The sequence below is a fragment of the Rhincodon typus genome, chromosome 2, assembly GCF_021869965.1.
Source record: "Rhincodon typus isolate 14 chromosome 2, sRhiTyp1.1, whole genome shotgun sequence".
Taxonomy (NCBI): Eukaryota; Metazoa; Chordata; class Chondrichthyes; order Orectolobiformes; family Rhincodontidae; genus Rhincodon; species Rhincodon typus.
In genome coordinates this window covers 88,273,674-88,280,650 of record NC_063333.1, presented here as the reverse complement: position 1 = coordinate 88,280,650, position 6,977 = coordinate 88,273,674, and positions in this window count along the sequence as shown.

The following is a 6,977-nucleotide window of genomic DNA, read 5'->3' as shown; positions in this document are numbered from 1 at the left end:
GAGCCAGTGAAATGCCTTATGTCACTAAGACTAATTCAACATCCTCTTTCAATATGCTTGTGAATAAGTTATAGAGTCATAGAGTCATAAAACATAGAAACAGGACCTTCAGCTCCACCATGTCTATGCAGGCAAACAAACACCAAAATACTTTAATCCCATTTATCTGTAACTGGTCCATGGCCTACAATACCCTGGCATTTAAGTACTCATCCAAACGTTTCTTAAACATTGCAAGAGTACCAACCTCCACCTTTCAGACAGCGTGTTCCATATATTGAGCACCCTCTGGCTAAATTTTCTTTCAGATCTTCTGTAAACCACTTGCTCCTCACCTTAAACTTATCCCCTCTGGTCTTAGACATGTCTATCATATGGAAGAGATTCTCATGATCTACTCTGTCCCTGCCTCTCATAATGTTGTATCCTTCAAACAGATCCCCCTTCAGCCCCCTCTGCTCCAGGAAAAACAAACCCAGCCAGTCCAGTCTCACCTTATAACTGAGACTTTTCATCCCAGGCAACATTCAGGTGAATCTCCTTTGCACCCTCTCCAATGTAATCACGTCCTTCCGATAGTGTGGTGGCTGATGTGACCTGTGGCCTAACCAATGTTTTGTAAACTTGGAAGAAGACTTCCTTCCTTCTTTATTTAATACTTTGCTAATGAAGGCAAGCATTCTGTTTGCCTTATTCACCACTCTGTCCACAACCTTCAGGGACCTATTGTAGGGACTTATACACCAAGGTCTCTTTTTTCCTCAATTCTACCTAGGGACCTACCATTCATTTTGTGTATTCTTCCCTTATTAGACCTCCTAAAATATATCGCCTTGCACTTATCAGGATTGAATTCCATTGTCATTGCCGTGCCCAATATACAGATAATCAATATTAGACTGTAGGCCAAGCCAGCCTTCTCATGATCAAAAGCATCTCCAATTTTTGGGGTATCTGCACACTTACTAATTCAATCTTCTACATTCACATTCAAGTCATTAATGTACACAACAAACAGCAAGTGTTCCAACACTGGTAACAATGGTATACCACTAGTCATAGGCTTCTGACTACAAAACCTTCCACCATCACCCTTTGGCTCATGTTTGGTAGCCAATTTTGGATCCAGTTTGCCAACTTGCCTTGCATTCCATGGGCTCTTAACTTTTGGATCAGCCTTCCTTGTCAAAGGATCTACTGAAGTCAATGAAAACCACATGAACCGCATTACCCTCAAATATATTTAGCCACTTTTTCAAAAATTCAATTATTTTGGTCAGGCAGGATCTCCCTCTCACAAATCTATGCTGACCATCCCTGATCAATCCCTGCTTTTCCAATTATTGATTAATCCTGTCCTTCAGAATTTTTTCCAATAATTTCCCTACCAATGACATCAGCCTAACTGGTCTGTAATTACCTGGCATTACCCGCTGCCCTCCTTGAACAAAGGAACCACATTAGCTATGCCCAGTCATTTGGCACTTTGCCTATGGCCAGAGAAGGAATAAATTAATCCACCAGGACCCCAGCAATCTCCTCCTTTGCCTCCCATAGTAACCTGGAATACATATCATCAGCCCTTGGGGATTTATGCACCTTTTTGCCTGCTAAAAGATCTAATACCTCCTCCTTATTAATCTTGACATGCTCAAGAACCTCACCAACCCAACTAACATCCCGGTTACAATGTCTTTCTCCTCCAAAACTGGTGGTGTATTGGACTATGAAGAAGATGATCTCAGAGTACAATGGGACCTTGATCAGATGGGCCAATGATCTGAGACATGGCAGATGGAGTTTAAATTAGATAAATGTGAGATGCTGCATTTTGTAAGGCAAACCAGGGCAGGACTTATCCACTTAACATAAGGTTCCTATGGAGTACTGTCGAACAAAGAAACCTAGTGGTGCAGGGGCATAGTTCCTCAAATGTGGAGTTACAGGTAGACAGGGTAGTGAAAAAGACATTTTACATGCTTGTCTTCATTGGTCATTGTATTGAGAGTAAGAGTTGGGAGATCAAGTTGCGGTGGTTAGGACATTGGTTAGGCCACTTTTAGAATATTGCATTCAATTCTGGTCTCCCTGCTATTGGAAGATCTTGTTAAACTTGAAAGGGTTCAGAAAAGATTTACAAAGGATGTTGCTGGGATTGGAGGGTTTGGGATCAAGGGAGAGGCTGAATAGACTGGGGCTATTTTCCCTGGAGTATTCAAGGCTGAGGAGTCACCTTATAGAGATGTATAGAGTCATGAGGAACATGGAAAGGGTGAATAGCCAAGGTCTTTTCTCGAGGGTAGGGGAGACAAAACTGGAGGGCATAGGTTTAAGGTGAGAGGGGAAAAATTTAAAAGGAACCTGAGTGACAACTTTTTCATTATGAGGGTGGTGCGTGCATGGCAATTGTTGCCAGAGGAAGTAGTGGAGCTGGGTACAATTAAAACATTTAAAAGGCATCTGGATGGATTTTTGAATAGGAAAGGTTTGGGCGATATGTGCCAAGTGCTGGCAAATGGGACTAGATTAATTTAGGCTAACTAGTTGTGCCAAACGGTCAGTTTCCATGCTGTGAAACTCTATGATCTCAGTTAATGTTAGCAACGTTGAAGTCCCCTACAACTATAATCCTGTTTCTTGCACACCTCTCCGTGATTTGCCTGCATATCTGCACTTCTGTCTCCCTCTGACTGTTTGGAGACCTGTTCTATAATCCCATCATTGTAATTGCCCCTGTTCTATTCCTAACTTCTACCCAAATGGTCTTGTTTGAAGGAGCTTTTAGGATGCAGTGATAGTTTCCTTTATCAATAATGCAATACCTCTATTTCTCTTCATTCCCCTTCACCCCCACACCATATCAAGCCTGAAACTTCTATGCCTTAGAATGTTGAGCTGCCAGTCCTGTCCTTCCTTCAAACTTGTCTCAGTGATTGCAGAAACATCATATTCCCAAGTGCTGATCAATGCTATAAGTCCATCCACCTTCCTAGTCAAGCTCCTCACATTAGAATAGATACAATTTAGCTTTCAAAACTTCCTATGTTGCCTTGTCCTGCCCAAGTTTTCTGCATTTTCTTTTGACTGTCTTAGCATTTCTTTTCTATCTGATTGGACCATACTCCCGACTTTACATCTATTCCATGCCCCACTCGCTGACAAATCGGTTTAAAAGCTTCCCAGCAGCACGATTTAAGCTCCCAGCAAGGATATTGGACTCATTCTGGTTCAGGAGCAACCTATCCAGCTTGTACAGACCCCAGCTAACCCAGAAGCTGTTCCAATGATCCAAAAGTCTAAAGCCCTTCCTCCTACACCATCCACTAGCTATGAGTTCATCTAACCTATCTTCCTATTCATATACACAGTAGCGCGTGGCACTGGAACTAATCTGGAGATTACAAACTTAGTAGTCTTCCTCTTTAATCAAGTACCTGACTTGCTAAATTCTTGCTGCAGGACCTTGTTTCTTTTTTTCAGTCGTGTCATTGATACCGACAGATCTGGAGGTTGTCAGCTCATTTGCAAGCTCTCACTTTAGATGTCAATGGCTGAAATCTTCTGGGCTATAGAGTTCCTGAGGCCAGCTGACCGCCACGCATCCTGGAGCTGCCTCAGACACTGGGTTGAGAGTCAGCTGCTGCACCTGTTGGAGGAGCTCACGACCAGGAGGCACCTTCAGAAAAGCCCCCAAAGTCTATTCCTTTCTCACAGCTGATCATAGGACATAGAACATTACAGCACAGTACAGGCCCTTCGGCCCTCGATGTTGCGCCGACCTGTGAAACCAATCTGAAGCCCATCTAACCTAAACTATTCCATTTCATCCATATGTTTATCCAATGACCATTTAAATGCCCTTAAAGTTGGCGAGTCTACTACTTTTGCAGGCAGGGCATTCCATGCCCTTACTACTCTCTGAGTAAAGAACCTACCTCTGACATCTGTCCTATATCTATCACCCCTCAATTTAAAGCTATGTCCCCTCGTGCTAACCATCACCATAGAGGAAAAAGGCTCCCACTGTCCACCCTATCTAATCCTCTGATCATCTTGTATGTCTCGAACAAGTCACCTCTTAACCTTCTTCTCTCTAACGAAAACAGCCTCAAGTCTGATCTGACCTGAGTTTGAACTATGTCAGCGCAAGTGGTAGAATTTGAATTCAATAAAAGCCTGGAATTATGAATCCAACGATGACATAATAATGAATGGATTGTTATAGAAACTCATTTGGTTCACAAGTATTCTTTACAGAAGGAAAGCTGCCAACCTTACCTGATCTGGCCTACCTGTGATTCCAGATCCACAGCAATGTAGTTGATTCTTAGTTGACAATGAATGCTGGCCTAGCCAGCAACATCCTTGTCCTGTGAATGAATAATGAAAAAAGCAAATTGTATCTTAAGTGGGGTCTCTACTTTTACAGTACATCCAATAAAGACCAACATTCTATCTTAGCTTCTTTTGGCCCTGCATGCTAACTTTTTGTGATTCGTATACATAGACACCCAGATCTCTCTGTATTAATGCAGTGTCTTACAATTCAAACAATATTCTGCACATCATTTCTCCAGAAAAGTGGGCAACCTCACCTTTTGCCACATTATACCCATGTGCCAAACGTACGTCCACTCATATAATCCAGAGATCAATTTGCAAACTCTGAGACTTCCTCACAACTTGCTCCCCTATTTCTTTTCCCAACATCATCAAAATTGTTTTCAATTCAGTCAGTCCCTTGATCCAAGTTATAAATGGAGTAACTAGGTGGGACGTTAGACTAATGCCTGTGAAACTCCACTCATTCAAGTTTACAGAATTGAAATGATCCATTTACACCAACTCTGTTTATTGCTTTTTTTTTTGTTTCCTGTTCATTAGCCAATTTCCTATTCATGTTAACATATTAATTCCACAAACTCTTGTGTACATTAAATAGTAACTTAAAAGAGAAAAGGCAGGCAGAGAAACAAAGAAGTTATTCAACTAAAGAGTCATACAGCATGGAAACAGAATTTTCGGTCCAACAGTTCATGCTGAACATAATCCCAAACTAAACCATTCCCACCTGCCTCTTCCTGGCCCATACTCCTCCAAACCTTTCCAATTCATATATCCATCTAATGTGTTTTAGACATTGAAATTGTACTCGCATCCACGACTTCATTAGGAAGTTCATTCCACATGCGAACCACCCTCTGTGTTAAAAAAATGGCTCATATCTTTTTTAAATCTCTCTCCTCTCACTTTAAAAATGTACCCCCTAGTCTTGCAATTCACCATCTTAGGAAAAAGATAACTACCATCAACTCTGTATATAACCATCAAATTGATGCAAAGTGGAAGAAGAAAGGCCAGCCTGAAGTAGTCATATTAGAGCAAACTCAGGCACAAAAAATAGTTTCAGCTATGAAATGAGCTGAGTCAGGGTAAGAGTCAGGTACTGCGACAGAGGTAGAACGAGGCAGTCTTGGTGATGAAGCAAACATGTGGTCAATAGTTCATCTTGAGTTCAAGCTCAATATCAATGTTGTGAATAATCTAACGCAGCTTCAGACAGTTGCCAATGCATAACACATTTAATATTATGATAAATAGATTATACAATCACAAAGTTAATGCAACAAAATTTCGTGGATATATTAGAAATGCTAATTATTGCATTTAAATAAATACCTTGTAATTTTAGAATTTTGCCATACTTCATTTTCAGCTTATCACTGTTTTATATTTGGCAAAAAGAAGCAGCATTTACTGACTTCAAACTGATTGATAGTGTGCCTTGTGAAGAACCAATAATGTGTTCTGTGCCAGAGAGTCAATGGAATCTCTGATAATAAAGCTTTGGATTGATTTTGTAATTGTGTCTCAGATATATACATTAATATCATGCAAGTGAGTCCATCATTTCAAACCATCACTTTATAGTGTAGTGGACAATTCAGAAAATATGAAGTTTTTGATCTCCAAGTAAATATTGTAAAATCATAGGTGATAAAAGGGTCTGTAGATTATTTACAATGTGGAGATACAATTCTTTCCAGTTTCCACATACTAGCTGAAATCACATCAAAATGTAAAATAAAGCAATCAATTTCCAGACTTTTTGGATAAAGAGGTAAACCATTCTGAGCTCCTTCAATATGTATGTGGTGAATGAACTAAAACACGTTGAGTTATATGATTGTAAGGCTTCTGGATGGAAAGCCCACTCTTCAGGACCATGTGCTGGTTGCCATGACACAAAACACTGCAAGGGAATGAGAAACCTGATCTCAAAATATATCTAATGCCAATTTTCTGAGTGTATGATTTTGTGTACTAAAGTGGTTGGCCACATTGCATGCCATAGCCTCATTGAGAATACATGGCAGAACATAGAATAGAATGTTTGGCACACAGACTTTCACCTCCACTGCCAACATTGTTCTTTTTTGTCTTCGCAATTCATTTGACAATCAGTGCAAAGTAGCATTTTAAATGAGCTGAGGGGTCATAGGGAAACTGATGTTACATGATGTTTTGCTTCTACAACTACAGTACCTATTCAGTTGGTTGTGAGCAAAATGCTTTTAATAAAGAAGGAAGCCCCACCGTTTAATTTTTAAGTTAATTGACTGGCAGCTCAAGCAGTCCCAACAGTGCCAAAACTCAGTAGTAGTCACTAATGGGAGGCAAATGAAGAAGAAAGCAAGGGCTCTGAGATCTGCATTTATGTAGGTACAGGAGTTTTGGACAGGAAGGGATCAGACAAGTAGGGGCGGGCAAGTGGAGCAAGGTGACACAAGGCAGCTGGTGAAAGAGTGGACTTCCCACTCTTGTCTTATAGCCCATACCTGTCATATTGTAGCGAAGGCAGCATAATATTTAAGCAAAGAGATAACAAGGTGTAGAGCTGGATGTACACAGCAGCCCAAGCAGCATCAGAGGAGCAGGAAAGCTGACGTTTCAGGCGTAGACCCTTCTTCAGAAAA